This window comes from Melozone crissalis, unplaced genomic scaffold (assembly GCF_028551555.1).
Source record: "Melozone crissalis strain CALT ecotype California unplaced genomic scaffold, PUWL_Pcris_2 ptg000045l_1, whole genome shotgun sequence".
NCBI classification, from domain to species: domain Eukaryota; kingdom Metazoa; phylum Chordata; class Aves; order Passeriformes; family Passerellidae; genus Melozone; species Melozone crissalis.
The window spans coordinates 11,850,700-11,873,752 of NW_026535823.1; the positions used below are offsets into that span (position 1 = coordinate 11,850,700).

Consider the following 23,053-nt stretch of genomic DNA (forward strand, 5'->3'; position numbering starts at 1 on the left):
AAAAGGGAAAGTGTAATACCTACCTGGCAGTCTTAGGGAACTGTGGTACAGGAGGGCATCCTATAGGAGCACTGTCATTTTATGCTCTGGGTCTGTGAAGGTGTCTAAGATTAGTTGATGCTAAAGGCAGTAGGAAATCACAGTGGAAAAAAGGATCCTGAGAGTTCAGCACTTGACAGCATTCTTCGTAAAAAAGTGAATGCCTAACAAAGCCTCAAGTTGGTCTTACTCTTGTAAGTAATTAATATGGCCATTATAATAATGGTTTTTATGAGCTGGTAGAACTATCTCACTTGAACAAATTAATTACACAATACTTTGCAATTCTTATGCTGATACAGATTATTAGTTAGGCATAACAAGGATACAGGTTATAACAAGAATATAAATGAGAGTTGCAATACAGCTGAACAGTGGATAGCCATAGGCCTTATGAATGTGGAAGAAAACAGAAGTCTTTTTAATAGCTATGAGGTATCTTACATAGTTTTAAATATTTGTAGTTTCAGGCATAAAAATGCTTTGCCTGAAACAAGTAGTTTGGAATTCCCTCTTTTGCAGTTAATCAAGTGGAGGCTCAGTTTTAGTCTTGTGTCCTGAGAGGATTTGGCTCCTCCTTTATTCCTTCCCTCCCACTCTGGGATCCTTTCCACATTTGTAATGGGACTTTTATCAACAAATCAGGCTTCTATTCAATATTACAAACTCATGAAGGGCTAGCTGGTGGCCCAAATCTTGAGTCCAGTAGGTAAGGTGCTTCCACTGACTCTGCATTTATTCTTGGAGGAAGGAAGGAACAGTTGTTCAGAGGGTAAAAGATCCTAGGCTTTGTCTTAGGAAGGAGGAGGGAAGGCTTCATGGCCATCCATGGCCCTGCAGAACCCTGAGCTGCTGCTGCTGTTGTGTCTGCATCAGTCGGGAAGGAAAGACATGCACAGTGACACAATTACACCAGATCTGTGGCTGTCACTCTCAGGAAACAGTCAGGAAATTCTCTCAGTCCCAATTGGCTCCTGAGTGGAGTTCTCTCTTGTGGCTGCTGAGTGAAGACCACCCAAACACACTGCTAGTGAGTGTCCCTACTTTTCCATCTTTTAAATCAAACAAACAACAACAATAAAACAAACAACCAAACAAAAACAAACAGAAACTCACCAAACAAAAACTCCCACCCCTAAATAAATAAAAGATGCATCCTGAGGTTGTTTCAACAGCATTTTCATCTTTTTTTCTGGCTAATAAAGTCATCACCTAATTCATTATTCCAGCAATGGGCCAAATTCTGTGCTGGTTTGGGTGCAGCCCTGTTAGGAGTAGCTCCTACTTAACTCAATCCTACCGGTCTTTAAAAATAGATTCAAAAGTTGAAAGGAAAAAACTTGTTTATTGCCTTGTTCTCAGGTTAACAGAGCAACTGAAAATTCATCATGGAACCTAATAAACAAAGAATATCATGTTTGCCCTCCAAGCTAACACAGGTGAATTAATGCTTTCCATCCTTTTCAATCCCCCCCCCAATTTTTTTCCAAATAATATAATTTTTATTATATTTTTCACAATGTTTCATTTATCTAAGAATGCTCTTTCCAGTGTTATTTGTATTATTTTCACTCTAGACTGTCATGTATTTGAAGATTCCTTCTGTAGCAAGACAGTTTTTTTCAGTCTGACATTTGAAAATGTAGTGCTAGAAAGTTGTGAGATCTGAACTTTTTCATTTTGCTCCTAAGAACTGCATCCGATTCCAGAGATGTCTGTGGTTCTTAGGCACTGAAATTTCATCATTCTAGGTTCTGCCTACTAGTCCGCATTTTCAAGTGGCAAAATAACTCCCTGTATGAAACACAATACTCAGTGTAATCTGAATTTCTTCTAATCAGGCTTTAAGGAAATCCTTTTACAGCCATTTCAGTTTTTCCTGTGATTTGCTACATTATGTTGCTGCATATGTGGTTGACTCATCAGTCCTTCTGATCTGAATCCTGCACTTTAATATGTGCTTTTGTATCTGTGTGCTGGGTTTGGCTGCGATAGAGTTAAATTTTCCTCCTAGAGGATGAGCGGCAGGGATGAGAGGCTGTGTGGTGCTTAGCTGCCTTCTGGGGTTAAACCACCCCACTCAGAAATATTTTTACAACTCTAAATACGTCTGGAAAATGCAGAAGACAGTCGCTCTGGAAAAATAATTTTAGGAGATCCAGGAAATTTTTCAAGAACCTAGACAGCTGCCTTTGCATTTTATTTTTCTGAAATTCTTAGTCTTTGGATTGGGAATTTTATGCTGTGTTCAGAATATCTTTGGGTAAAACAGTGTGTGTAATGGTGACAGAATCATTGCCAGATTTAAAAATAACCTCAGCAGCAACAGCAAAATGCTGTCCCTTGCAATTTGTCTCCCTGCAGCAACATTCCTTCTATATTTTCAGATATCATCATTCACAATTAAATAGCTATAAATTGAATTTTATGAGAACTTAAAGTGCTTCTGAATGCACCAAAACCCATGTGTTGTATATCACAAACACAGCTTGCTGAACTAAGGAGAGAAATTATCCAGAAGTAAGTTATGTGGAAGCTTTCCACAGTCTCCTTATGTGACCTTGTACAAGGCCACGAATGTTTGAGGTCAGAGGGAACATAAATACTCATTTCTACATGACTCATTCTGAATACTCTGCTAGACAAATTTTAAAATAATTTTAGCTAACCAGCACTGAAAACATTTTGGACATTGATCATTAATGTTCTACATGTTGGTTTGGCAAAACAGCTTTTCCCAGCTTTCTGTACTAGAAAAGAAAATAAAAGCTTTGCTCAGACTGCCCCCTGCAGAACACACAGCAGTGGGGTTTAATGCCTCGGTTATTGGCAGTGGTAAGAGAATCCAGAGGCAACATCACAGCACTGAGCTTGTCCATAGCTTACAGAAATAAAGCAAAGATAGACTAATAGTGATTTTTCAAAGTCAGGACCCTGTTGATGGAGGTGTGGATATTCATTTCAGCAAATGTCCCTAATATGCTGCTGTACTGCTTCTAGAGTAAGAACAGTGTGTGGAAGCACAGGCCCTGCTAGATACACTACAGTGATTCCATATGCTCCTTGTAATTCCCTTTTTCTTGGTCACAGTCAGTGCCCCAGACAGGGATTTACCAGCCCACCCATGGCTTTGTTCTCAGCTGCCATCAAGAGTTTCACTGAAAGTTCATCAGGACTCTGACCCTGACAGGACCTAAATGCATATTCAGTAAATGACAAATACTTGGAAAAACTAAAATGTCATGTCCTGTGACTGATGTCTTAGGTTTTCCTCCTATTAAAAGGTTAAAAAAAGAAATATGCTCTCAATGACTTACACATCAAGAGCATTTGTTCAATTTTCACTTTCCCTAATAGGTCTGTGTATAGCAGCAGAAGGTTTCTCATGAAACTTCATGTAACTAAAAAGGAAGGGTTTAAATCACCCTTGAACAAATATGTTTTCAGGAACAAGAGACAAGAGCATTCAGACACTTCCAGACACTGGCCAGATTTAGGGTAAAATGCAAATCTGGATTTGGGATGGAAAGAAAAAGACATACAACAAGCATTACAAGTTCTGATTCCTGATAAAGGCTTTTTCTTCCAAACAGGGATTTACGTTTTACGTATTTAGTCAAATATCAACTCTGGTAGAGCCATTAAGACTTGGATGTTGGCTCCAAAATCTTTTCCTATCAGATACTCAGTCCTCAGACTGTATCAAGGCAAAAGTTTTCCATTTGATAGCGCCAATCGAAGAAAACATACAAAGGCAGGACACTTTCCTGGTGGATACACATCAGCTAGGAAACACTGTTGTCTAAAAGTGAATTATTTCAAATTTAATGGCCCCAAGTAATAATAAAAAATTGTAACTTTTTTTTAAGAAAATGTCAAAAACATAAACATGTTTTCTCCACCACACAGTGCTTTTCTCAGAGACTCCCTGATCCTGTGGGATTCTAGGTCCCACCATGTGAAAAGGAGTAGGAAGTTTCTCGGATATTGCTGCCTTCCCTATTTTCTTTGGCTATTGAGATATACAGTTTTAAAGGCATGCCAGACACTGTCTTCACAGGAGACACTTGCCCAAAAAGGATCAGAGAAAACACTTAATATTTTCATTATAGATTTGACACCCTTGAATACTTCAAGGAACTGGATTTTTCAGCTAGGTTCTTTATGCATTGGGGAAGTGGAAGGCTGTTTCTTTCCCACCAAAAATTAAATACTCCTTGGTTAAATCTCAGATCCCACAGTAAGATGACCTTTTTCCAGAGAGACCCTAAATCAAATACTGACTTACTCCTTTTCTGCTTTGTGAGATTACTGTCCTCTATTTGGATCAAGAAAGAAACACCATGGAAGTATAAGTGCTTGTTCTTGCTTCAGGATCATGCTTAGCACCACTTACTGAAGCAGCCTCACAGCTTCTCCAACCAAGTAAATTCAGTTATCATACTGAGGAAAAATTCTGCAATAAATATCCACTGACTTTAATCTTCCATTGGAAGATCCTGCAAGGCTTTTCACCCCGCAGAAACTCACACCAAGTAAAATCCCAGTGTCTTATTTGTTGATGATCACAGTCATTTCCAGAGTTTTAGAATAAAGCTGACTGTCATTAGGAAATTGGGTCAAACTGCAGAAAAGCCTCTTTGGATGTTTGCAGCACTCTTTTTTAGTCCTGGATAAGGACTAATTTCTGGGCAGGACTCAGTACCTTCAGTGCCCTTTCAAAGAAGTTGTAGCTGAGGGTATTTTGCAACTGAAATAAAGATATCAGTGACTGACGTGATTTCTTTCCTACTTGCATGTTGGTTATGAGAATGGGTCACCCTGATGTTTATGGTGATACTATTTCAAGTGAGGTTTTGAACTACATTTATAGTCACATATATTTTTTAGCCTAAATATTAAAACTACAGCTTGCTCAGAAATCTGGTTTATCATGTGATTTTCTTGGGATATAATCTAACAAAACTCAAAAATTTTAAAGACAAAGTCTGGCTGCCTAATTTTTATTTTCTTTGAAATGTTATTTAATTTTCTGATGTTCACTCTTTATTTTCACAGATTTTTCATAATATATTTCTAGGCATGGGCCCACTACTCCACCTGTGTTCTTTAGTGGCAGGGAAAAGATTTTTTTTAGAATCAGTACCATAAGTATGTAATAAAAAGAAGAAAGGTTGAATTTTTACATAATGCATAAAGGTATTGTTCTTTCAATAAATGAAAGATATTACATCAGTGAAATGGAGTCAAATAGAATTCTTATCTTGTACCTCTACCTAAATTTGCTACAGGTTTCTTAGCTGTGTTCCTGCACTGTGTCCCTTTTGTCAAGGTTCTGTTTTAGCAGTTTTACTGCAGGAAGGACAGATTTTGCAGAAGTGGATTCTTTCCACTTTCAGTTTGAAAGTGATTCTTGGAAATCTCAGAGGCCTCCATTGCTTTAGAGACTGTTTATACAAAAGTCTGAATTCTTGTTTTTCTTTGAGGTGAGAACTGTAACTATAATGTGACAACATAAAAGTAATGCAATTTTTTTTAGTGCTTGCACACTTTTTTTTTCCCTTATTTCCTATGAGAAACTTGCCAAAGTAATTTTTGAAACAAGTTATAATTTGTTGGCTACATTTTGTGGTGTCCCTGTGTAATTTCTCTTTCATTATTAAAAAAGTATGTATATTTTTCAGCTGGACATTAGAAAATTATTCTGATAAAATTGAAAATTTGCTTATAGTTATTGGGAGGGTAAGAGATGCTGCAGAAAAGATCCTAAACAACTCAGTTCATAACATCACTCCTTTACTATCATGAAGAGTCTTAAGAGATGTTTAAGTAATTGGGGAAATTAACACATTTCTCAGAATAATTCTTTATTATTACATCTTATGGTCCAAGTTATATCCAAAATCTATTGTTGAAGAAGGACTACAGGGAGGTTTCCTTCATTCTTCATTATCAAGGATATATTTTTGGTATGTTTAATTATTTAGAGATTGAAACACCAAAGTTGTAGACCTAGGTATTTTAGATCTCTTCCTATATCTCTGTAATAAGAAATGACATTACAAAGGAATGAAATACGTACTGAGTTGAAAATATATTAAATGCGAATGGAATTTTTTTTCTTTCTGACTGGGGCTATTTTCTGTTGACAGCAAAATGACCTTTGCTTCATATGTTTATTTGCCTCATTTCCCTTCTCTCAATAGTCAAAGATTTCAACACACAAGCAATATGATTTTCTGTAATTTAATTTGAAATAATATATAAATAGATTTATGTTTAACTTGTAAATCTGACTTACAATATTGGCAGCAAAAATTAAGGAGCTGACTGATGGAGAGAAAGAAACAACTTCTTCCTTTCCTTGTTTTGTCCCAGTTCCTTACTTCCTCTGCCAACAATCACAATTCTTTCTTCAAAGGGAGCACACAGTTAGCCAAAGCCTGACTTTTCAATTTCATTTTTGCATTGAGCATATTCAGCAGTGCACCTCCAGAGCCTTGTTTGCTAGACTGCAATGACGCATGCCAGTATGGCTCCTTAAATTACACCTCCACTAGTCTAAGTAAAAGAGAAAACAGTAAACAAAAAAGTCCTTTTCCTGATATTTTAAAACATAAATACCAAAATATTTACCTTCCCTTTTGCAAAGCCCAAGGACAGCATGGCACAAATGTACAGGAACCATGGCACAGATGCAGGTGAACCTACTCATATATGCCTGGGAAGTGTCAGACTTCTGGCCCTGAGCTCTGCTTTGGAATACAGAGTGGATCTAAATTTTGGTGAGCTGCCAAACAGCCAAATGACTAGGAATTCCCAGCTAATAGGATGATGCAGTCCATTGAAATACAGCAGGACTGAGATGTTTAAATTGCAATCAAAGGTCGCCTTTCCCATTTTCTTCGTCCCCTTAGAGATGGGTTCCCACAGACATGTGTTTGGTCCTCATGGACACCTCCCACAGGCACAAAGCACCAAAGGGTTTTTGGAATTGGGGCAGTGGAATGTTTTATCTAGGGCAGTGTGCTACATCACAGCCCTTTGTATTGCATAACTTTTGCTGTTGATTAAAATCAGATTTTTCCCTATTCCCAGAGCTGTTGGGCTCTTAAGTCCGGACATCACCTTTGACTCTGTATTGCCAACTAAATTAGGACAATAAGAAAGGTGAGGAGTGCCTGTAGTATTTGCAAATGTAAGTTATTGTAATGATATTGTTCTCCCCGCGTGTGGCTTTTATTTGTCAGGTTTTATTAATTTCTGCTTTTTGAGTATCTGAATGCAGGCAATATTCAGCATTACAGATTCATAAGCCAGCCAAATAATCATTGGCTAAAATATATGCACAAAATTCCTCCTCAGTCCAAATAATTTTTCTCTCCAAACATTTTTTCCTTTCATAAATACAGTAGAGTAAATCTTTTATCCTGCTGCTTTTGGTCACAAGGAGTCTAAGAAGAAAACAATTAAATTGTGAGTTATGTTAGCTAAGAAATATCTTCCTTTTCTGTTTTTCATACCAACACAAACCTGTGACTGCCAATTTGGATCATAAGGGGAATGGAAGTTGGAACTTGACTGGAAGTATGGAATGGCACATCCTAAAAATAGAAGTGCAACAGGTATGCCTGTCAGCTGGTCACAGTCTCACCCTATCCTTACTTGAATGAAATGATCTGGAAATGTTACTTTTCAAGAGATATATAGAGAAAGACTAAGCAGAGAAGGAAAAAACCCAGTAGGAATGTATGGGATGAGCTGGAGGAAGTAAATGAAAATGCTGATTTATACATTTTCTAGTTCTGAGTCTGTTTGCACCCAAAAGTGAACAACTTGCCAGGAAAATATGATTGCTAGCTCTAATCATTCAAATATTTGTGAGGAATGCTGATTAGATAACAACCCTAAGAGTCTGAAAGAGCACATTTCTTTGAACTGTGCAGTTGAGATGGGCTGGTTAAACAATAATAGTAATTAATATATTTTGCTTAAAAAAAAGGACATTCACCCACCAGTCTATTTTACATTAGCAGAGGAAAAATTGCAATATCTTACAATCACAGGACACTAAATAAACAGTAAACAACTGTATTCCAGTTTTTACAAGCTGGAAAGTCAAAGCAGAAAAATTTGAAGCTGGCCACACTTTGAAGGCAGTTCCAGGAAAAAAAAATCAAGATCACTGTGTTATTTTTGTCTTGTGGTAATGCTCAGAAGTTCTTTTTCTGAGGCAGCATCCCCATGAAGAAATATGCATAACTTCATATGATGCACAGAATAAGTAAATAGTTCTAAGCCCACTTAAATAAACATTTTCAAAAATTTCAGTCTGAGGCCAGCTAATGGTAGGAAGCTATTTTTTTTTTCACTCTTTGTTTTATTCCAATCTAACAGGATACTATAGCTTATGACATATGGTCCCTTAAATTAGGCACTCCAAACCTTGTTCGTTCATCTCAGTGTGTGGAGCCAAGTTGTCTATTAATAGCAAAAGCCTTGCCCTGGAAAAATGTGTATGCACCAGTCTCTGCATTGGGGAAATGAAGGATATGCTACAACAGGGAATAAAATTAATTTATTATGTATTATGGAAAGAGCCACTCTAATGTACTACTGCCAAACAAAGTGGAGAAGTCCTGTTAAATCTATATGTCTCAGAGGTTTGGTGCATTTAGCAACTTGATGTCTGTGTTGTCTGGCATACTGAGTTTCCAGAGTCATCTCCAAGTTGTAATGGGCAACCTCTCCTCAGCCACCAAACCCCAGAGAGGAATTAACTGAGACCACCAGCTAAGACATTATGTAATTGGCAGGGATATGAGCATTGAATGACCTCAGGTGCTATGTTTAAATGAAAAGATTTAGTCAAAATCAAAAAGAGTTGTATGTAAAAAAGGATTTGTTAGCAAGTCATTTTTTTCTCTTATAAAATAGAAAATTTAAAGGAATGCTATAATGAAAATGCTGGCACAAAACAATGTTATTAGAAATATCCAATAAAATTCCCACCTTCCCATGCAACATGCTTAGTTTACGTTTAAAACAACCATTAAAAATAATTGTCTTATGGAAGTGAGTTCTAGAACTTAGAGATTATTACTGTGTAAGAATTAATATATATGTGTGTAATTGCCAAGCTCTTATGAGGATTTCAAAAGCCATTTCTCTGCTTTTGAAAAATACAATTTTGTAGCATGGTTCTGTACATTGTAGCACTGCAGAGATCATTTGCCTAGCTCATCACTTTGGCTGTCAAATGTAACACCCTTTTTCTATCAGATATAAGCAGCTTGTCTTCACCTTCAAAGCCTGTACCTCATCCTACCTATCATCTCTCACGCAGGATCAAGAAATCACTTCTTTCACTGATTAGCCTATGATGCCAGCCTCCTTCATTGACTTCTTAGATTTTCAGTCACTCAGTGTGAAGTTTTATCCCATGCATTCCTTACATTTGGAAAGTGCTCCTTCAGACATCTGTAAAGCCACCTCCTTATCTTCCTTCTAATCCTGTCTGTGAGGTTCCCCTGCCATTATGCCTTCAAAAGAAGTTTCAGAGTTTGGACTGAATTTGCCTAGTTATAATGAGCTGTTGCCAAAGAAAAAGATTTCTGGATTAGCTTCAAATGGAGCACTCCCAAAGATCTGAAGGTTGGTATTTCCTACTCAGATGCTGCACTGTCAATTCTGTATGGTTACTGGTGCCTCATTTTTCAGAGGATGTTACCTTGCTGTTGTTGGGCAGAAATATCTTTCCATTTGAAAACGGGATGAATGGGTGACCTGTCTGGATTGTAGGAGCAATGTCTGAAACAAGGGGATAATCTAGAGGGTGCCTTGGCCTTTTCCTTCACATGACAAGTGTTTACAATACTATTTATATTGATTAAATGAAATAGTCTTCCTGCTGCTGGACACAGTTATAAGGAATTGGGCTGTACTTATGTGGAAAGACTGATGGGATATTTTTAGTTTTGGTGACCAGTTTGGGGGAAGTTGGGGGCAGAATACTGCCTCTGGCTTGTTCAAATTTCTGTTGTGGAAAGAATGAGTGGTCACAAGAAGCAGTGTATTTCACTGGGTCATCATCTCAGATGAAAAGATTTTGCTTTGAAGCAATTACATTTGCAGCCTGCGGCCTTGAACATATTTGCATGGTGTGTTGTGTTTGTGTTCCCATCTCCAGCAGCACTGACTCAAGACCAAGTCATCCCTTACAGGAATTACCTACAAAGGAAACGAAATTTCATGGCATCTCTCTGTCATCCTTCCCTGCAGATGGTGCCTCCAAATCCCTTCTGAAGGCAATTGTGCAGACCAGCATGTAAGTAAGTTCTGTTGGTTTCATCTCTAATTATGGTGAGGATTTTGTTTCAGGATGCTGGAGAGCTGCCTGATTCCTTCTCTCCCTCACCTGTCCCTCCTGGCACTCAGCCCCAGCCACCAGAGCACTCCCATGGCTCCTGAAGAAGCAGGAGGCACCAGTTTCCCCAAACTTGCCAATTCAGATTTTCTTGAGCCTCCTTCCTACAAGGCTTTCATCCCCCAATCCATCAGTATTTCTAACTGCAGCAGGACCAGCAGGCTCCTCCATTACTCTGCATGCAGGCACTCAGAGAAACCTTGAGAGCCCTCCATCACTGCAGAGCAGTTGGGCTCACATCTCAGCCTGCTGAAATCCTCTGAAAAATACTGTGGTGCTCAAGTGATTAGACTGTCTTCCAGAGAAGCAGGGACTAGATCCAATTTGAAAATCTTTAACATATGGGATAACCATTTTTAAAACACCTTTTTAGCTTGTCTTTCTATAATTTTTCAGGAGTGGATCTGTACTTTTAAAAAGTCAGGCACCAAAGGGATGTAGACAGCAAGTCATAGTCTTGGTCAGAATTTTAATCTGAAAACAACCACAAAGTTGTGCAGATTTCTCAGAAACTGAAATCACTTCCAGACTGAGCTTTTTAAACTAAGTTTCAGCATAAAACTTTATTTTTTTAGCCAAACTATGAACTTCTGAAAATAAGAGTTTATGTGGAAAGGCTGAAGCTTTACTTATAGCACTGCTATGTCTATGGCACTCAATGATTTGATGCTGAAGGCTATTAATCCCAAAGAAAACTTTCTTGGAAGAAGTTGAACTTTAGAGGTCAATGAGATCTCAGAGGAAGCTGGACTGAAAACTGAGAAAAGCTGATTTTGTCCATGTAAATCAATTGTTACTGTTTCCTGTCTGAGAAAAAATTTAATGCAAAGATTAGGATTTATGAACAGGAAAAGGGAGAACCTCTAAAGGTCTTGTAAGAAGACATTAATAACATTGGGGTTTTTTAGATAATGCTATTTTAAAACCATGTTCAAAAGCCACACTGATGGTTTAAGCAAAGGATAAACTATGTTCGCTCGTGTGCCCTGGTTTAATACTTGTGGTCAGTGTTAAATTGTGATACTGTAATTGCAAATACTGTTTTGTAAGAATTGACCCTCACCTTTTAGCAGAACTAGGACAATTAACAGACAATACGCAAGAATTTTTAATAACATGACCTAGAAGATTTGAAGAATTTTTTTAATTGTATTTTGAAGCAAAAATATGTCTGACAGATCTGAGGGGAGCGTCAAGAGCATGAGGATGCATTAGGCAGAAGTCTTCCAGTGTAGCGTGAGAAGCTCACTCCTGAGTAACTACCAGGGATAGCCACAACCCCAAATGCCATTAAGCCCATGTGACTGAATTCCCTAGGAAGTCATCACATTACAGTTCCCCAAATGGTCAAGACTCTGACATAGGCCTTGAATGGCTTCCTGTCATTGGAACTGAAGAACGCTAGAAAACAAAGCAATAAATCCTCTCCTTTGCTATGGACAAGTAAATTAGAGAAATTATTTTGGGAGGCCGAAAGCAAAACGTTGCAAGGAAGGCTATTTTGAGTGTTGACTAAAGGTCTTTGGTTAGGCTTCAGGCTCCTTATCAATCTAGGTAACAGGATCCTACTTTGTCTGTTATGAATTTAAGAAATGTTAAGTTTTTTGGAGCAGTTACAACAGACAAATTGTCAATTAAAATTATAGTGATTGAGGTATTTTGAAATTTGTCTGCTTCTATTGAATTCATACAAGTAAATTACTAGCAATTGAAGCTATGTATGTGGGTGGGCTTACAATCACTAATTAATCACAGCCAGCAATTACTATGTCTCATTTAATGCATTCTCTTAATCTTGTATTGTTGTTCTGATTATTCCAGAAAAGCCAAGAATTAAAAAAAAAAATACTACTGAAATGTTTCTATGTAGAAAAAACCAAATCCTACTTAATGAAAGCGTGAACAAACTAGTATTTATACAAGGTTGTATAGGGGCACTATCCAGCCAGTCTCATGGGATGTTCTACACAGCATTCCCAATGTCACATGTTCCATAGCTTGTCCCACACAACGTGGTGCACAGGGCAGAGGAAGCCCAGCAGATCTGTTCCTCCTCCTTCATACATGTAGATGGGACAATAATCAAGTAAAGTGAACTGTGACTATTGAGCATGAGGAGGAAGATGTTGTATCACCTCCAAGATATTAATCCTGAAAGTGATTGGTAAATATTTTGGAGATGTCTCAGTAACTCATGAAGTGAAGATAGGTGATTCTGCTCCTGTAGACATTTTCTTTGCTGCTGAAAGTGCCACTTGTTTAAAGTGGTCAGTGTTATCACTTGTCTGAGTGCCACCACTAAAAAGTCAAGCCTGACTTTCCCATCTTACTGCTTTAAGTTAATTTTGTAAGACTGTTACAGCTACAAATTGTATCAGGGCACCACAGATTAGACAGCTTCACTGTTCACAAAAGTGTTTTATCATTTGAACAATCAAATGACTCCTTTTGCTTACTTTTACTCAAATGTTTAGGATACTTTTGTTATTTTAAATTTTGAAGTTTCAGACTTTCTGTTCAGAGAAAGAAAAGAGATTTCAGTGTGTCAGCAGAACTCCCCTCTGAATGAAAACATAGCTTCCAAACCAGTTCCCCTCTTGGACAAAATTCCTCTTCTCCTAATCCTATGAATGGCACAGTGAAAGCAACACAAATCTTGGCAAACCTGTATTTCCCCAGGAGGAGTCTCCGCCATTATGGAGAGATATGTAGTTTTTACATTCCACTAAAGCCAATAAACAAAACTGTCAGGATGGCTCATCTTCTAGCAGTCTTACAAGCAAAGTTAAGTTTTCAGTCATAAGAATCATTGGAGCAGTGCAGACTTTCCACATGGTGGTACAGCAGCTATGGCACTGCAAAGATCTGCCTTGCACCTTGAATTTCTTCAAGCATCTGGGACCAAATCTTCCCTTTGACAAAACAGGGATGACCCGTTTGACTCTTTTAAAAGGGCTATGGCATTTTGCTCTGGTGCTGAACAGAGTGTTCTGAGAAGTACAGGTCTGTATTGCTGATCCCCTCTAGCTCCTGAAAGCTGGAAGCTCAGTTTAGCAGGTTGCAGTGATGTAGAGGGCATAAGTACCATGCACACTGATGACTGCAAAATACACAAATCTATTCTTGATGTCTGTTTGACACATAAGTTTGGAACTGTATTTTTAGTAACCAGAAGAGAGAATATCAAAATGCTTAATCATGTGTAGTAAATTTCAATAACTGGTTCTTTATACACAGATTAGGAACAAAATGGCAAATAGCATCTATCTCAGTGCTATGGCACACACCTAACTACACCCTTTGGTGTTAATTTGGGATTAGATTTCTGTCACCACTACTTTTCCTAACATACCTGCTACCTAAAAAGACAAAGTAACTAAATATTTGGGATAAGACTGTAAGCACCCCGAAGAATGGTTATTTATAAGCAAATGAGATTGGGGCAAGTATTTTGTGGCACCTGTTGATCTGATCATACTTTTGATTAATGAAAGAGAAATGAAGGTATGTTCAAATTGTATTTTGACTGCTATAGAGCTTTTCAAAGACCTCTCTTGTTTTGCTAACTCTGTTGCACACCCAGGGCTAGTATGAATTTAGTATTTGGATGCCATAGTGTGCTCAGTGTCTCAGAGTGGCTTCTGTACTAACTCCTGCCAAGCAACAATTTCATAGCTTCTTTTTTTTTCTACACCACAAAACTGTTCATTTTGTGCCATTCCTTTGTATTTTAGTACATAACATCACTGAAAGTACATATCTTTTAGCAGTTTATCATGACAATGCTCAGGCAACTCAGGGAAAAACAGAAAACAAAATCAGAAATAAGAACTTGAAAACACACCCGGAGATGGATGTATCTAAGAGCCAGAGAAAAAATATGACATATGCAAATGAAAAACAGTTTAAGATGTTCCTCTACAACTGTTTGACTTGTACTTTCTGACTTGCTATTATTTTTCTTTAGAAGAGTTTTAGGAAAAAATTTTGATGCTTAATAAGCTAGTTCACAATAATCATATGACTAATGTTGCATATAGAAGGTGCAGGAAACACCCAACCCTGTAAAAACAGATGTCATTTACTCATCTAAATTAGTGCTTGACTAATCATGTCATGAGGAGATGAAGATTTCTGATACTACATTTAATCTTATATTCATCAGGAACGTTTTGGGTCAGCTGATTTGTATTTACTTAAACATGAGATACTTTCTGGAAAGATGATAAATGAATTTGAATTAAAATTTTAAAAATAAACTCTTGTTTCATAGAACAAATACAAGAGATTCTGTCAGCACCCTTCTCTACAGAAAGATGGACTTCTATCTCATAGCTGTTAAATAAGAGAAAAACTATTATTAATCCCATCAGTTCTCAACATTAAAATAATGCCTACTACTCTTTTCCAGTGATAATTTTTTTAACTCAAAAGAAGCACCTTTTTGACATTTTCTGTTTGCAATCATAGTCTCTGTGGTAGTCTTTATGGTGACCTTTTCACTAGAGAAGAAACGCTAAAAATCATTAAAACTGATATTGTCACATAAGAGAATACAAATGTTTAACAGGTGCCCATTTGAAAATGTTTATTGTGATTTTTTTCTCCCCTCAGAGTAAAGCAATAGCGTAATACCCAGCTGCATGATAATATTGGCAAGCAAGGCCATGAATTTCAACTGCAAACCCTAAACACTGAATGTGCTGTGCTTTTTAAAGAAACGCCCTTTTGTATGAGATATGTAATACCCTTTTGTCCTGGAGCAGTTTGCATAATAATAGTTTTCTTTACTTATTCGTTGTCATGTGATGGAGCTACAAAGTGAGCTACACAGCAACAGCAAGAAAGACAATTTTCCATTTTTCTCTAATTTTTTCAGAGAATTTCTTGTCTTTTAAATGTAAATACTTCTAACTATCTTCGGAAAAGATATCTAGTTATAAACATTTCAGACCTAATTGTTACTTTTCTTAATATCTACCAAACTATTTGTGCTTTTCTTTTTCATAAGAAACAGGAACATTATTTCCTTTGCACTCACTCCTGAAGGGCCTGAAGCATATTCAGAAAATTGGGCATATGATCAACTGGTATAAATCAGCATAACTCTATTCAAAAATACCCCACTCAAAACTTTAACAGTAGAGCTACTTGATCAGAGAAGTCAAGAAAAGTTTATGTTACTAACTGTGCAATTTCGATCAGTTGTGCATGTGTTAGACTGTGAAAGATAATACCTGACTGAAGAGCCACCTTTAAAAACTAGATATCTAGGATACATCTGAGACTAAGCATAAAATAAAATTGTAGGAATTTTCTGATGAGATTTCCTATGTAAATTTTTTTTAAGATTCCTCTTGGGCTCTTCAATGTGTTCTAGTCTGAGTAGTAAGTAAGGAGTACAAAGGAGATACAATTACATTGAAGTGGAGCTCAGTCACAGTGAAATCTAAGAGAAGGACTAAATGCAGGGGAAGTTCCTCAGCTAATGTACAGTAAACTAGCCATTATTCTAACTGCTGCTATCAAAAGATTTTTCCTTTGAAATCAACAGAATTATGCCAAGTTACTCTAGTTGTGACTTTGGCAAGAAAATTACACATAGTTTTGAACCTCTGGCCTGTAACCACTGCAAAGGGACCATTTCCAGGTAATCCCTCCAAAGTAACAAAGGGAATCAATGCTATTACCTCAAATTCAGGGTGCAGAGAGGGTTCACAATCTTACTAGGAAACATTGAGAGGTTTGCAAATTGAAAAAGGTCAAAGCCAACTGGGTTAGATTATTTTGGGGAAGTTCACAAGGTGGATAAACATATAACAATACATGGTGGTCAGATCTGAGCACTGCAAATACCCAGGTAGAAAATAAAGTCTCCAGAGCCCCAGTATATTATTTTATAGCTCCACATGTTAAAATAAGAGACTATTAGACACAGACATCCTTCAAAATTTAGATTAATAAATCAGCATATGCCTTATGAAGCAACCACATTTTACTGTTTTCTAAAATATCTAAGATCTGTCTTTGCCAAATAGCTCAACAAGAAATGTTCATGGCTCCAACCAGTAGAAATTAATACCAGAGACAGAAATCCTATCACTGAAGCCGTGGAGGAAGACACACACTCCAGGTAAGACAGTATTATAATGATTTTATGTACTGTAAATCTTTTAATCTCAACTCTCACAACTGAGCCATGGGGTTCTGTCCTCTGAGAAATAAGAGTTGCTTTATATCAGCTGGATACAAGATACTCTTAAGGCACTGTAGGCTGAACAACATGTCTTACACCCTTAGTGGCAGAGAAATATATTAGCTTAGAACATTCTCTTTGCCTAGGGGCCCTGAAAAAAAAGTATTTCAGGAGGAAAAAGTTCAGTGGAGCTTTCTGAAATACTTTACTAGAAAGGTACAGCCCAGCCTTGACTTATTATGTCATTATAAAGCACTCTGAGGTTTTTTGGGAGTTCTTGTGACTCGTAGCCATCATATACCTGTCCTTGGGATACAGATCTTTTATCCACTTTTCTTGTTCCACTCCCCCCATTTCTGGGGTTCTGTGATTTTTCTGCTTCCTAACAGATGTAGCAAGAACCTTATGTGCTCACCACTTTCTTTTTTAATTTCTTAGAAGTGTTGAAGTTTTTGTTCACAGAACACCGAATGAGAATTAAATTTTTCTGTTAAAAAAATACCACAACTTTTCAAATATGTCATTTCTATGTGACTATTTTAAAGTGATGCAGATGGCAAAAAATTGGAGGAATCAGATATGGGGCTTGTTTGATTTTCTGAAGCAACTGTTGCTTAGTTTGTGAGGTAATGAAGTCTCTACTAAAAGCACTACATTCACCTTTTTTCTATTAATAATCCTCGTTTGGATGATTGGGCAAGTCCATCCAGGTATTGCATGGTGTGCAGCCTTTTTCTGATACCTTGATACAAGTAATTTTTATTACATGGGATGTATAAGTTCATTCCTGGCAAGCATAATTCCATTAGATCCTGATACTGTGCATTTGAACTTGGAAAAGCAAATCTTCCCTGGTGCTAGCTGCAGTGGGTAGTGTTGCAAGGAAATGAGAAACAAGACAAATTTACTTCTAGTCTCTTCTTGTGATAACTCAATAAGAATGCATGCCAAGGAAATGAAGCTTTTTTGCTATTTTGTGGTATCTGTGCATGAAAACTCACCAAATAGTCTTCTGGTGATCCACTCACTGAGAGAGACTCCCAAACAGCCAAGACCTGAGTCTAATGAATTTAAAAGCTTGTACTACATTCTTTGGTTACATGTGCTTTAAAACAAAAGGTTTATTCTCACATGTTGGCATGTCTTTATTGGCACCATTTATTTACTTTTTATAGGAGTGAGAGCATGAGTACTTTTATGCCAGCACATTTGATTGTGTATGACTGACTTTGACACTTACAGGGATCTATTGTTGGTTAGGAGGAAAAAGAAAATTTCTGTAGAGTGTTTAGTTAACTCTCTGTTGAAGTTAAACAAGACATATCTTTAGAAATCTCTTAGAGGATTATTTCTAATGGCACCACTGGGACCCTTCCTTTGCTTATAAAAATAGATGTGAATTTATAAAGGACAAAGACACAATTATCCCAGGATAGCTTCAGGAAAAACCATCATACCTCTTTCAGAGGAGGCGCACAGATATGGACAGCAGCATATGTTACTGTTCCATGGTCAGACTGGCTTTTATTTTCAATGTGAGACATATTCTTCTACCACTTTTGATGGTTAAAATTAATTCCCTTTAAATCAAGACATTGTATTTTCTAAGTGGACTTAGTACTTATTCATTTGAGTACAAGACAAAGAATATTCTTAGGCAGGATTTTAATATTGCCTGTGATGAAAATCTGAATGCTTGAAGTCTCTCAGAATTCTTAGATCTTTGAGAGACAGAGTCTCAAAGTCTGTTCCAGTTTAATCCCAGAAATTGCAAACTCAGTCTCATTGCAACAAAAGAAATTATATTCATGGGCTTCTTTTTTTTCTTTTCTAGATCAAGAGTTCTGTCCTCTACATTCCCACTAAAGCTTTTCTGCAAAGTCCTTATAGAACCTAATAAACCTTGGTAATGTTGTTAATTACATGTTGTATTAAAAACACATCTGGAAATTACATTTCTCACAAGTTGGTGTTTAATTATTAACAGTTATTTCTCTTGACTCCCCAATGAGCTGCTTATGAAGATGGAGGGGCTCTCAGATGGGCAGAACTGAAGTTTGAGCTGAAGGGGATCTTTAAAAGATCCTCAGTTCTCCCAAGATCTTTGTGTGTATTAACCTGGGTGTGGTTGTCCTTCTTTACACCTGGTCTCAATCAGAATTACTGAAACAGCACCTCCCCTGACAGTGAAATGCTCCCTCAATAGCTGTGAGCTTATTGTCTGGGTCCTGTTGCTAGGAAAAGCAGCTGATCAGGGGGCAAGGGTGGCAGCCAGTTGATGTAATACATGCTTGATGAAGCTCTTATCAGAGCCTTGCACACTTTCAGGAATGCTCACAATTCAGCTGGATTTATCAATATGAAAAAAGCCCCATTCTTCCTTCATTTCACTCACCTGTTGGAAGCTGGCCCCACAGAGCTGGGTATTAAAGCTTGAAATCACCAGTCACCTCCTGCTATTCCTGCCCATCACACAGAGGCCGAGCACGCAGCAAAGGAAACGCCGTGTCAGGAGTGTTTTCCCTCTGTGGCTGTTGGGGTGATGGGAGCAAGGCAGAGAGCTCTGAGCTGCTCTTCTCCAGCCCTGCAACTCCTTTGAAGGCATCTCAGGTGCTCCCTGCAGTGAACCATCTCACTCTGGCAGAAACAGAGGAAAAAAGGCCATCAGAACTGAACTGGGGACAAGTCTTTGGCATAATGTTCAACTGCAATTTTCTCTTCCCAAGCTTTCTGTAGGGGACCACATTCAGGGAGGAGGAGGATGATTTTTATTTAGCCACTAGATAATTTTGATTAATGCTATAAGAATATGAAATCAAATGCAATCCCTTATTTTTTATAAACACTCCCAAGTTAATAATTATTAAGCAAATAATGTAATTTCCTTCAATTCCTTATGCAGCAAACAGCTTCCATCAATCAAAAAGGAGTGTTTCTTTAACAAAAATTACTTTTTTTTCTTTGTATTTCCAAGAAGGATAATCAAAGGAAAGCCTTTAATCTTGGAGAAAAATCTAAGAAAAGTGTTTGCTAGATACAGCATCACTGCTCCTTTTTGCAGCTGCTGTGTAAAATGCAGATTAGCTCTCAGATACCTTTCAGGAAGGATTTGATGGATGGCCCTGGGTTGCCCTAGCAGCCCCTACACCCTTAAACTGAGTGATTACTGAAGCAAAAGGGTGGCACTCCCCTTAGCCAGCCTTGACAGTCTCTGTATACCTTGGCACTTTCTGGCCTTTCAAATGGTTTTTCAAAGCCTTGGCCACTGGGGTGCAACTCGAAAAACCCTGTTACATGCACCCCTCTGAGGTGGAGGGATCATTGAGGGGATACTGCTGTAGTGGAGATAGGAGCAATTACATGCTTTTAAAACTTGACTGGAATGATACTGGGATAAGCTGTTTTGTAAAAACATAAACAATGTGAAAAGGAGAAGGTGATGTGATGATTACCCTCAAATAAGTGAAGCTTTCCCATGTGCAAGAAGTTCTACAAAGGCATTCTAGTCAGCCTTCCAAAATCGACTGTGTAATAGATTTTAACAACTGGCATTGCAAGGTTTATAATGTCAAAGACTCCTGGCATATTTGCCCACACAAAGTTTTGTATCCTCATGTCTTTGGTCTGCTGAATCACCAGTCTGCTGCTAGTAGAATAATTATAGGCCTGACTTTTATTTTTTTTTGAGGGGGGGGGAGGGGGCAGGGAAGGGGGAGTTGTTTGGTTTTTTGTTTTATCAAATACATCTGTCTCAGTCTCAGTTGTGAAGGGTTGGCTGGAACACACAAGAACTGTGGAATATTTGGGTTTACTAATAGCTTCATCAAAAAGTACCACTATGGTATCAATTTTATCAGGGAGAATTTTGTAACTTGGAAGGTCCTTTGTAACCTTAGGAAGGTTCACAGAGTACAGCAGGGGACAGGGCAGAGGAAATCAAGTAGAAAGTGCAGATGCACACATTACACTCAGGGAGGCTATAGCAGCTGGGTATTGCATTCTGCTGATTTTCAAAGGAACCAGTTTATGTATCAGCTTAAAGATAACTTGGTCATCTGTCACAGGACATCTGCTTCTTGTAAACTGACTCTATCCTTCCTTTTCACTTACAGTCCTGATCACTGAACCACTGTGGTTTAATTATGCAAAACTGGGGTTGAAGATTCAAGATATTGCTCAGATTGTTCCACAATAAACTCTTCTGATTCAACAGTGTCAGCAGGAAGGAGCCCATGGATGCCAAACTAACCCCATCTCTGCAGCCTGTTGTGCCATCACATGAAAATAGGATTCTTGCTTCTGGATCACTCAGCTCTGTTGTCCAGGTGATTTTTTGGATGTATGACTGTTCTACTTGTTTTTGATTTCCCATTTATACTTCTTGCTAATTTCTTCTTGGCTTGCAGAAGGCATTAATGTCTTCTCTGCACCTGCAGTCCCCACTCACATAAAAGCTTCACCACAGTATGCCCTTTTATACCTTAGTCATTCTTGCTTAGTGCTCTACAAAGGGCATAGCTGATCCTGGGAAATCTTTTTTTGTCTGGCATGCTGATGCATTGTGCTTAATGTATTATCAACAATGACAGAGCTGCCTCAGGCAACTCCAGCAACACAGAAAGCATAGGGGGTTTTATACAAAGGTTCTTTTGGAAAAAAGTGTATAACCCACACAGAAAACTTTCTCCCTTTGGTTTCCCGCAGGTCGAAGCAGGAGGTGATGCTATATGGAAAGACAAGCCAAGGAGACCTTGCTCAGGTAAATCAAACCTGAAAGTAGTGGTAACTATGCTGGAGTTTATTTGTGCTGTCCGTTCATGTTCCACAGCAGGAGCTCATGCAGCACGTACAGAAAGCAAGTTCTAGAAGGGACCTGCAAGGGCAGCCCTGCCCTCATTGCCAGGGCTGTGTGTACAGTGCACTCCTGCTCCTGCATTTGCATGAGAAAGCAAGAAAGCCCTGCTGAAAGGTTCCACGTGCAAATTGCTTTGGGGAAATAGAAGGAGGCATTTCAGAACAACTTCACATGCCTTGCGCAGTGCAGGTCATCTTGCATTTACATTTGTGCTCCTACAGTCGCAAGATGTTTCAAGTCTGAGAGACGGGGATGCTGTCCCAAACAGATTTTAAATTGTTTTTCTTTTTAAAAAGTCCAGAGTGAGTGTTTTTCTTGACAAACTGTTGACAGTTCTGTAATTCTGGGCATTATGAGTGCTAGCATAAATCCCATACCTGTGTTTCTAAACTGAGAGTCCAAAATAACCTCATTCCCTGATCACAATGTAAAGAATTATTCAGGATTCAGAAAGAAACCTATTTTTCAGTGAGTTTCACTTAATTTAGAAGCTTGTAATGAATAGGAACTTTTAATCTGTTTGAAATCTCCTTTCAAACTGAGCTCTAGCTATAACCAATCCTTCTGACTAGCTGGGTATAGTGCCAACAGCTAGAAATACAAGTGCACAGTGCTCTTCTGTCCTGACAAGAAACTTGAAATCTCTGTATTCTGGAACTCAGCCAGAAATGTTCTTGCATGCCTTCTCCTCTCCTGACCTCAGCTGTCACAGTGGCCTCCAGCACCACACAGGAAAGCATCTTGGTTTTCCATCAGACTCCATTTTGATACATCAGGGAAATGAAGAATACAGGTTTTTCAAACATATGCAGTGCTGCATGTGTTTTGTCTGTATTTCTACTATGCCATGTGTACACATCACCATCTAGGAAACGCACACATATTTTTTGGAGCTAAGGGAAAGGGGGGGTTATGAATTACATCCTTTTCAAAAAGAGAGCATGCAGAAAGCTGCTCAAATTGCTCACAAGGCTGAGAGAGGTGTTTGGTAGGTCATTGTTGCACGGCAGAAGCATGCCTCCCACACCCTGGACAAAGCTTATACTTAGAAAATTATACAGTGAAAATGAATCTGCAGCTGACTATTTAATTCATTTTAATTTTTTTTACAATGCCTGTCCTTCCTTTACCTACTATCATGGTGAACAGAGGCAAACTCAGGCACTGCAGTGGGAGAGAGCAGGGTTTCACAGGACAGAAAACATGGCACCAGTCACTCACTTCCCCTCTCCTTGTTCCATGGGTGAGAGCTGTCCCTCTTTTTGCTATTTCTTTTACCCCTGAGCTCAGAAGTCAGTATGAGCAGCATCAGGCCTTCACAAATGTGCTAAGGAGGAACCTCTTGGGATGGCTTCTCAACATGCTTTATCTTTTGCTGACAAATTGGTGTCAAGGCCAGAACTTAATGAAGTCTTCAGAGAAAAATTTTCAGCAAATCTGGGATCTCAAAGGTGTGGACCTGCAGTAACACCAGAGTAACACAATTTATCTATTTTTGCTCATCCTTTGAAAGGCTGAAAATTCAGCTTTGCAGCAA

The 23,053-nt window shown here is 38.2% G+C and overlaps 1 long non-coding RNA gene across 1 annotated transcript; it reads left to right on the forward strand.

The window, feature by feature from the left end:
- The first annotated feature begins 7,568 nt into the window (after positions 1-7,568).
- On the forward strand, positions 7,569-21,420 carry LOC128943182 (uncharacterized). Its single transcript, XR_008483678.1, has 6 exons — positions 7,569-7,664; positions 10,321-10,370; positions 16,504-16,598; positions 18,496-18,567; positions 20,774-20,986; positions 21,366-21,420. It is a non-coding gene; the product is annotated as an uncharacterized LOC128943182 (long non-coding RNA).
- The last annotated feature ends 1,633 nt before the right edge of the window (positions 21,421-23,053 follow it).